Source organism: Lissotriton vulgaris, chromosome 10, assembly GCF_964263255.1.
Source record: "Lissotriton vulgaris chromosome 10, aLisVul1.2, whole genome shotgun sequence".
Taxonomy (NCBI): Eukaryota; Metazoa; Chordata; class Amphibia; order Caudata; family Salamandridae; genus Lissotriton; species Lissotriton vulgaris.
Genome location: NC_141698.1, coordinates 700,796,073 through 700,807,038, shown reverse-complemented (window position 1 = coordinate 700,807,038; position 10,966 = coordinate 700,796,073).

Genomic DNA, 10,966 nt, shown 5'->3' with positions numbered 1-10,966 from the left:
ATTAAAGAAATTGTGCTGCAAAGTATGAAATTAAATGTGATGTTTAGAGCTAGGCACGCCCCGGGAATACTCAACCACGCGGCTGATGCAATCTCTCGTTTCAAGATGCAGGTTTTCAGCTCCCACCATCCGGAAGCCGTGGACTGTCCCACGCCTTTTCCGGAGCATCTGTGGCAGCTTGGTTTCCTTAACCTACCAGACCTCGTGGCAGCTAGCCTAGCACCCAGGACTAGGCAGGCCTATGACGAGGCCTTTACCACATACTGCGCAACTCTAGGGCAAGGCTGGGAAGGGGGATGGCATGACCCAGCATCCGTTATATAATTCATAAAGGAATCGAGGGACGGAGGGCATTCTGTGGCATGCGCAAAGTGCCACATGACTGTAAGAGCCTTTTTTGCAAAGATGATGGGGCATAGGGATCCCACGGGCTCATTCTTGGCCCAAAAGGCTCTGAAGGGGTGGCAATGCCTGCAAGGTGCCCAGTCGGACATTAGACATCTGATTAGCATTGAAGGGCTCTCAGCCATCATGGAGGCATTGGGGAAAGTATGTAGTTCCACCAGTGAGGTCCAATTATTCAGGTGTGCCTTTTCCCTCACCTTCTATTGTTTCTTCAGGGTTGGGGAATTGGTGGCATGTAATAACCACAATTGGCAGGATGGGATGCAATTTCCCCATGTTCAACTACAGGCAGGTTCAGTATCCTTATCAATCCCCAGAACAAAATGGATCAGAATGGAAGGGGGAATCAAGTTGTCTTGCAAAGAGCTCTTGGGAGCTTATTCTGTCCGGTGGGCAACCTGGAGACTTCTATAGCCTGCAGGCCTCAAGGCACATGGGGGTCATTCTGATCCACCAGGATGGGACTCCCCTCAAGAGGTTTCAGTTTGGGAGGATTTTGACGTTGGCGTTGGGGGCGGCAGGCCTGGATGCATCCAAATTTGGTACCCAATATTTCAGGAATAGGGCGGCCACTGAAGCCATGGCTCGGGGACTGACGGCACATGAGGTTCAAAGAATAGGGCATTGGTCTTTGGACTGCTACAAGCGATATGTGCAGCTACATTTACTCTAAGTATCATTGCTAATGTTTGGTCTAGTTTCACTTCTCTGCAATTTCCACATCCTGTCCCGCAGGAGGGGAGCTAGCCGTTGTCCGCCTGGTCAACTGAGCCTCGCCCACTCAAGGTACCCGCCTGGTTGCCGGGCCACATAGAAGTCTGGATCACAGGCCATTCTTATGTAAGCAGGTTAAAGCAACATTATTTCACAGGACATTTTGCGGATAAGGCCCACCAGGCGGGTTTACGGTGTCAATACATGGTCAAGGGGGATTGAGATGGAATCAGTTCCAAAAAATTGTTGGTCCTTTGTTGCTTAGGTCCCCAGCAACACCTGCTGTGGTAATAATACATCTGGGAGGCAATGACTTGGTACACATCGGTAGGAATGGAGTGGTGGAGGCTCTAATCACAGAAGTAGGATGGTTGGCCAAGCAGTGCCCGCAGGTAGTATTAGTATGGTCTCACATGATCCTGAGGTTCCAATGGCGGGGGTGTCTGTGTGGGCTTTGAATCACTCAATAAAGAAGATTAATAACAGGATTGACAGGCTTTTCCGGTCCTCTACACTGTAAACAATTGCACATGGTTGCATCCGGGGGAGCAGTTCTTTCTACATGTGCTAGCCTGTATAGTAGGGGCAACACACAGGGCATGGCCTTCGTGTCAGCAGTGGATGGGGGGGCCCGATAGTCGGTCAACTATACTGGCCTGTGGTGGTAGGGTCATGATTGCTAGGTCAATTTTACATCTCTTAGTAGGCATTTTACAGGTTGAAGTTTGTAATGTTCTTTTCAGTCACTGAATAGTGTCATATTGTTATGTTTTGCTTTACAGGGTGTTGTAATTTTTGCTTGTCGCATTTTATGTCTGTGTATCCTTGGTCTACGGTAAGGTCATGATTGCTAGGTCAATTTTACATCTCTTAGTATGCATCCCCTTGTATAATGGGGACGCCTAGGGGGTTACAGTGGTCCATCATCACCAGGGCTCGAGTCGGGGTGAGGTTCCGTGAATTCTGAACCAGTTTTATAAATGTCATGGTTTCGTTACGAATTTGATAGTAGCGAACCGTAACTAGTGAGTACGGCAAGTACGAGTGATTTCGTCATGTTAGAACAATGGATTCACTGTGTATTTAGGGATTTCGTTCTGAACCTTGGGTTCCATTTTGTGTATGTCAGCCATTTTGTGGTTGCCCTCACATAGGCCGATGACTACGGCCGAACAAGTCTTTTAGTAAACATATGCGTTAGCTCGAGTTCGTGCTGACTTTTGGATGATCCCAGTGAGCTGACCTCGTTACCTGAAGCTGACACACAGGACATTGTAGAGTTTGGTATGCACACACACCCCTTATCCTGCTTCTTATCTGTTTCTGTTCTTTCTTTTATGGTCTGTTTATGATATGGGTTGTGGTCTTTTATTATGGGTTTGTCCGGGTTGTGCAAGAAGGAATGTTGGGCTTTCCTGTGTAATTAATGGTGGGCCGCACAACTGAAAAGTGGGTTTGGCGTCATGCGATACCTTTTGCAATAATGCCTATGATTGGACAAATTGTAAATAGTGGGTGTTTGTCCGGAATGTGATTTTTGGCATAAAAGAGAATGACTCGTCTTGTAAATTTGAGCAGTCTCCGACGAATATACCTGTGTTGTACTTCGTGTTCCTGGTTGCAGCCAATAAATTCGAACTTTGACGCCACCGAGAAGTATCCCGTGTCTCTGTATTCTAAGACAGGTGAACCCGAAGACTTTGGGGGTGCCCCTGGCGCCGCTGGGTTCTAAAACCCGGTTCTTCAGTTGGCGCCCCACGTGGGGCAACTTCAGTGGTACCGGTCCAAGCCTGAAGATCGTGAGGAGCTTCGTGAGGAAATTCTGGAAGAGGCCCCCCACTCCATCGACCCCGGCATGTCGAATGTGGACTGAAGGTTTTTGCTGCGAGGCTTCCCGCTTTCCTGACGGCTATGACGGACTGCTGCCCTGACTGTCGCCCGGTCTTGGACCCCCCTTTGTGACGACTTGTATGGCGAGACGATAGACGGGTCTTCTGGTGACGTGATTGATACCTTAGTTAAGTATAAGTGGGTTGCTCCTAGTCCTTTGTTTTTGGTTCCTTAGGTCTTTGATTTGGTTCTTGCAAGCACCAAAGCCGAGGGACTTGTACATTTGCGAGACTATCGTTTTTGGTAATCCCTTGAAGGTTGAAGCTAGATTAGTGAGCGAAGATGCCTGGTCTTAGCAAAATTAGAAAGATATTTTCAGGGGCGGCTCTAGGCTCATGGCGGCCCTGGGCAGGGAGCGTAGGTAGGGGGCCCTGGAAGAGGGGGTCTGGGCGGGGCAGAGCCCCCGGAGCTCAGGAAGGTGGTCAGGGTGTTTGGAAGTGGAACAGAGGCCACCACCGGGGCCACCACGCAAATATGTATCCATCCTCAGAGGATTATTATATTAAGGATATATATTGGCGTGGCGGCCCCTGGAGTTTGGCGGCCCTGTGCAGGTGCACAGCTTGCACATGCCTAAGGCCGGCCCTGATATTTTGTTGTGGTTCTAACAGGGATTCCCGATTGGAGGACTCGTGTCCGATACCTCCGGTTGGAACTCCGATTTATGAGCTCTATTCTAAACATGGCGTGGGCCCCATTACGTTTAATGAAGTATGGGTCCACTATACTAGGAAAGATGGTGTCTTACGATGGCCCCAACATGGTAGTTACGATACCGAGATTTTAAATAATTTGGAAAGTGTACTATTTAGGAAGAAAGCCCGGCCGGCAATGTTTGACTCTTTCCGCCTTTGGCGTAAGGAAGCCAAACAGCGAGAAATTAAACAAGCTAAAAGAGATAAGAGAGAAAAGGGTATATCGATAATGCAAGCTGCTAGGCAGTTTAAAGATAATGAAGAAGATCAAGCGATTGAGGAGTTGCATAGGCAACATAATATGGCCATCGATAAATGTTATCCAGCTTTGCCACCTCTTCTACAAGGTGCAATGAAGGACACTGAAAAGGATCCCTTGATGTCACATTTGTTGAGATTACCACCCCCTTATGTGCAGAGTGCTACAGCACCTCCGCAACCTCCAGTTGTTCAGCCTCCTGTTGTTGCTCAGCCGCCAGCTCCTCTTCAGCTGGTTCCTCCTCTGGCGCAGCCTTCTCTAGGGCCGCTGGCTTTGCTATCAGTTTTGCCTCAAACTCCTTTGTCTTTTTCTCCTGTACTTGCGACTTCTCCTGCTACTACTCCTACGTTTGTTTAATCTCAGAACACTTTTTCTCCTGTCCTTATGACAGCTTCTCCTTCTGTTCGGCAAAGAATGACTGATACTGTTACTGGTATTTTGTCTCCTTTCTTTGGGTCATTGAGTGTGACCCCTGTTTCTGCGCGTAAACAATTATGTAGCCATCTTCCTTGTCCTGAAGAGCGGGCAGTGTTAGATCTTTTGGCTCGAAGATGGGTTTAGAATATCTCGAGATATAATTTAGAGTCAATTATGGAAGTCTTCCAGCAATGGGAAGCACCGAAGCAAAGGTACGTTTTCAATGTTATGTTTATTTTCCTCCGTGAGGAATGGGAAGATAGTGAGTTGGGTCAGATCCCATTGGAGTTACTTAATGTACAGTCCGAGTTTACGAAAGGGACGATAGTGGGTCCCGGTGTCGAGAAAGCAGTTGCGACGTTGCTTGCATTTAGGAGCGAGTTTCCTTCTCAGCTACTGTTTGAGCCAGATCCTTCTGTTAGGAGAAAAGTGAGACAATATCCCATGAGAGAAGTTCCTCCGGTATGGAAAGAGGAAGTTGTGGCTAATCTTAATCAGGGTATTCAAGCTGTACCGGCTCATTTTCAGCGTGTTTGGGTACATGTCCCGTGGAAGAGAGCTGAAGTTTTGGCTCTTAAGCAGACTCTACCTGATCCCCGTAAGAATCCTGCAGGGTATTACAAGGAGTTGTCACAGACAGTTGACGCATGCATTATGAATTTAGCTGACATAGACATGTTGTTGGGTAACGTGGTTCCTCAACCTTTGTGGGCAAAGATTCGTCATGAGAATCATGCGCAAGAGTTAGGTGATACGTGGGCGAATATTGTTGCGGCAGATGGTAGACAGGGTGGTGGAGCTAAACCTGAGCCTTTAGTTGCGGAATTCCCTGGTAGGATCATTACTTTCATGAAGACTTTGATGCCTGCTATGCGAGTAAAATGGGATAAGTTAGCAGCATGTAAGCAGAAGAAGGACGAACGTGTGTCTGATTTCTTCACTAGGTTCGAAGAGACTTTCATAGATCACAGTGGTCAAGATATTAGTACGGAAGGTGGCCAAAGGTTGTTCGTAGATAAGTTTGTTCATAATTTGCTTCCTGAGTTGTGTAATAAGTTGAAGGACTCTGAGAGTTCATGGGCTGTTTCTTCGTCGGCCCAGATATTGGCTACTGCACAGTACTACGAGAATAGAGATAAAGATGAGAAAGAGAAAGCAGAGAAAAAGACTAAAGAATTAAAGACGAAGGTTCTTTTGCAACAGGCGTATCCGCCTCGTTATAATCAGTGCGAGTTTCAGCAACCTCAACAGTTTCAGAGAGGTTCGCAGAAGCCTGAGTCTTTTCAGCAGCGAATTCCAGTTGGTCCTAATCAGTGTGCATATTGTAAGGAAGAAGGTCACTTCAAGAATAGTTGTCTGGTTCTGTTACAGCGTACGAATGGTGCGTCTGGTGTGAGAGGTCGAGGCGTTCAGCAAGTACCTAGGGGTAGAGGACGTGGTGTGTTCCCCCAGAATGGACATTCCTTTCCCCTGCAGAATTCTATGAATTGCTTTGATCAACAGAATGTTGCGTCTGGTCGGTCGACTCAATACTATGCTCATGACTATTATGTTGAGAGTGAGAATGTTGACGGTGATGATTGCTAGGACAGCCATGGACAAGGGAGTAGTGTTGTTTCCAGTAGACCAGAGTGGACTTTATATTGCAGTAGTTACATCAGGTGTGGTAGAGCCTTTTCTTTTGGATACTGGTGCAGCGAAGAGTTCTATCATGCACTCTAAACTCCCTGGCACACCTTTGTCTGGCTTAACAAATGTTTCGGTAGGATTCTCTGGCGCCCCAGTTCGTAATCCAGTTTCTAGTCCTTTGTCTCTTTCTATAGGGCCTTGTGAATTGGAAGCACCCCTCATTTTAACGACAGGTTGTGGTGAGAATTTGTTGGGTTTGGATTTGTTAAAGAGATTGCATGCAACATTGCATTGTTCTCCTTCGATAGTACAGCTTACATTGGGTAAGAGAGTGATCTCTCTGATGTATTTGTCTAAAGATCGGCTTCCATCGGAATTGCGTTCTCTCCCTGATACTCTTTGGGCTACTGGTTATAATGATGTGGGTCTTTTGGAGATTCCACCTTGAGTTGTGACGCTGAAAGCGAATGCTAGATTGCCACGTATTGCCCAATATAGGATTTCTAGTGATAGTGAAAGAGCGCTTTTAGCGATCATCTATGACTTGATTGAGAAAGATGTAATTGAGGAAACGAGAGGTAACGTGTGTAACAGTCCTGTTTTACCTGTTCTGAAGCGTACTGACTCTTCTCAGCCACCTGTGTATAGGTTTGTGATCGACCTTCGAGAGGTCAATAAAATTGTTGTGCCACAGTTTACGGTTGTTCCAGACATTACTGCTTTGTTGACTATGATCCCTGCTTCGGCTGCCTGGTTTTCGGTTATAGATCTGAAGAATGCTTTCTTCAGTATCCCAAATGCCGAGGAGAGTAGAGATATTTTTGGCTTCTCTGTAGGAGGCCAAAGCTTCCAGTTTAAGCTCGCTCCACAAGGTTATTGTGAAAGTCCCTCCATCTATAGTCAGGCTTTGAAAACACAGCTTGATGCGATTGTCTTGCCTGTTCGTGCTGCCCTTATTCAGTATGTGGATGATTTGTTGGTTGCTGCTGATGATGAGGAAACTTGTAAAGAAGCTACTCTTTCTTTGTTGCAACATTTGTCTGACCTCCATCATAAAGTGTCCCCTTCAAAGTTGCAGTATTGCCGCCAAGAAGTGACCTATTTAGGTTATCTCTTGTCAAAGGAGGGAAGAAAGTTGACCCCAGAATGAATTCAAGCGATTGCGCAAATGACTGTGCCAACCAAGCAGAGAGAAGTGCGTGCTTTCTTAGGTATTACCTCGTACTGTAGACAATGGATTCCGAATTTTTCATTGCTTGCGAAATCTCTGTTAGCAATTACCCTTAAGGATTCTCCGAATCCTCTTCCTTGGTCTGACGAATGTCAGAAAAGTTTTTCTGAATTACGTGATGCATTGTGTTCGGCTCCGGTGTTGGGTATCCCCGACTACAGTAAGCCTTTTACACTCTATGTTCACTAGAGAGAGGGTTGTGCATTGTCAGTTCTGACACAACAATTTGGTGATAAGCAGCGTCCATGTGCGTATTTTTCGTCGACTTTGGATCCGGTAAATAGAGCGTTGCTGAGTTGTTTGAGAGCTACAGCAGCAGCGGCTGTTTCTATTCGACAGTCTGCTGGTTTGGTTATGGATAATACATTGATTGTGATGGTTCCACATGCAGTGGATACTTTGTTAAATAGAACAAAAACCCAGCACTTGACTAGTACACGATTGTCAGGTTATGAGTTGTTGCTTTTGGCGAGTCATGTGCATATAAAGCGATGCAACACGTTGAATCCAGCTACGTTGTTGTCGATTTCTGTAGAGACAGATGTTCAGGAACAGTATGATTGCTTTCTCAGGACAGAGGAAGAAACGAAGGGTAGAATTGATTTGAAAGATACTCCTCTTGTGAAGTCTGATGGTACCCTATGGGTGGATGGTTCATGCTTTAAGCTTCCGAATGGCAATACAACTGCAGCATATGCGGTTACGACTTTGCATACGATTGTGGAAGCTGCACGTATTCCACAGAACTCAGCTCAAGCAGCAGAGTTGATTGCACTGAGCGTGTGTTTTGTCGAAAGGAAAGAGAGTGACTGTGTACACGGATAGTCAATATGCGTTTGGTGTTGCCCATAGTTTTGGGCGTTTGTGGAAGGAACGTGGATTCCTTACTTCTCATGGTACGAAGATTCAGCATGGTCAGTTGGTGAATGAACTTCTTGAATCACTTACGTTGCCGACGCAAGTTGCGATTGTGAAATGCAGTGCACATAAGAAGGTTACCGATGACGTTGGTCGTGGTAATGCGTTTACGGATGAGGTAGCGAAAGAAACGGCGAAAGATGTGACGAGTCGAATGTACGTTGCGGGTCCAGCGAGATGGGTTCCGGATAGAGGAATATGTGAAGATACAATAGAAGTGTGAAGTCAATTCAGGCTGAAGCTACTGAGAAAGAATTGAGTGTGTGGAGAGAGAGTACGGGAATGTTGGATTCGACTGGTTGTTGGATTGAGTTGTCAGAACACCGGCGATGGTTGTTACCTGATGCGTATGTCCTTGCAGTGGTTACGATGGCACATGGAAAGTTTCACATTAGTGCGAAAGGGATTTGTAAGTTGTTGGCTCCAGTGTGGGAGAATTCTGGAATTCCTAAGTGTGCGGAGAATGTGGTTAAGAATTGTATGGTTTGTCTCATGTATAATCCTGGCAAGGGAACCCCAACTCCAACTGGTCATTTTGCGCCTCCGACGTATCCGTTCGAGGTGTTGCAATTGGATTTCATCCATATGGAGAGATGTAATCATTTAAAATACGTCCTTGTGGTTGTTTGTGCCTTTTCAAGATGGGTAGAGGCGTACCCCCTAAAAGATAATACTGCCTTATCCACAGCCAAAGTCTTGCTCAAGGAATTTTTCCCTAGATTTGGATTGCCAAGGATGGTGTGAAGTGATAATAGAAGTGAATTTGTGGGCCAAATTATGAAGAGAGTGTGTGAAGGTTTGGGCATTAAGCAGAAATTCCATATTGCGAATCACTCTCAATCAGCTGGTCTAGTCGAATGCTATAATGGCACTTTGAGCTGAAATTAGCCAAGATTCAGGCGAGTTCTGGTCTCCAATGGCCCGATGCTCGTTGACACTTTTGTCAACTAGAACTACAGTGCATTCCCGAGTAGGCCTTAGTCCATATGAAATCGTATTTGGCCGCCCGGCGAATGTATGGGGAGTGCCGAGGCCAACGAAATTCAGTGATATTTAATATCCTGTGTTGATTGACTACTTGTATGGCCTGACGGCTAAATTGCGTGTCTTACATCAACAGGTTCATGATAACCTTCCACAAGCATCTGAAGATCCAGGACACGCCATTAATCCTGGTGAATGGGTGCTAGTGAAGAATTTTTAATGAACCAAGAATGATCAGCCCCGTTGGATAGGACCACACCAGGTGCTTCTATCAACACGAACATCAGTGAGAGTCCAAGGCAAGAAGAATTGGATCCACGGCGTACATTGTAAGAGGGTTCCTTTACCTCTGCCGTAAGACCAGTGGGTCCGGGAAGGTGTTGGCGATTCAGAGACAGAGACAGTGCCAATATTCATGCCATTTAGCGACGCACGTTTGGTTGGTACCAGGTCTGAGTGAGAGGAGAACGATATTTTGCAAGCAGCTGTTCCTACGCATTTAGGATTGGTCACCACTGAGCCTGAGTTGTTGTTTCGAGATCAGGCAGTGCCTGGTGAAGGCCGCTATAATTTGCGACCAAGAAACAATGGACTAATAAAAAAATGATTCCTTTTTGTTTTTGAAAACTGCACTCTCTCATCCAAAAAGCTGTTTTGATCTATTTTTCTTTTCAAACCACTATCCGGGTTCAGCTGTAGGGTCGCGGTATCAAGACTTGGAGTGTCAAGCCGTGTAGACGCAAGGTCGACGGTTCTGGTTTGTTCTAGGGCGTTCCCTGGACTTACAGACGTACACCTGAGTGAAGAGAGCCAACTGCAGCGAACAGCACGGTTAGAGGATGGAGTTTTTTGAGATCGATAGAGTTGTTGCAGAAATGAACTTTAAGACAAAACTGTGTAAATTGATTCGTAGAAAATGTTTTTTAATAACGTGTCTTCTAGTGTTTCTTAGCATGACGTTGTCTTTGGTGGGTTGGATTGTTTTCACTAGACAACTGACGTTTGCACCCACCACAAGACCTATGTCTTTTCCTACTACTACTTTTTTGCATTCTTTTCATACTTTACCTGAACATGAATTAGTTAAAAGATCAGAGTACGTAAACAATTCTTTTGTGCAGCTTTTGCATCAGTATCAGTTAGTAGTGAACACCACTAATTGTTGGGTGTGTTGTCTTATGCCGCATATTACTTATAGAGGTATCCCTACTTTGGTCCTGCCATTCAGCTACAATGGGTCTGTATGGGCGTATCAGACGATGTTTATTTATGCCCATGAAGTCTATCCCCTGCGTTCCAAGACAACTTGAGTAATAGTGCCTTAGTGAAGGGAATAAGAGATATGATCAGAGATATCGATACATATGAGACTATTCCTAAAGATGAGGCATTAGCTTATATCGGATGGAACGTGACTGGATATAGTGTTAGTCTGAGTGAAAATCAGAGACGAAAGAAGTCACCTCCGATTTGGATCGTACCCCATCGTGGTCATTCTTGTCTGCAAGGTAATGGCAAGAATTCGGGAGCTCAGTTAGGGAAGAGTGTTTGTACACAGACGTATGTTTTTGAGTCCCAGACTTCCCCCCCGTTTTTAGCAGCTAAGGGCACGTATTTTGTTTGCTATGACAGAGCATATACATGGTTGCCTCCTGATTTTTCGGGAACCTGTTATGTTGCGTATTTGCTACCCCCTACGTATACTGCAGCCGCAGATTACCACAGAACGAGAGTTGTTTGAGTTGTCTTCGATCAGGAAGATACCACAGGACAAGAAGTGGGAGACTTTCTCAAGGGTTTCCTACCGTTTTGGGGACCTATGGC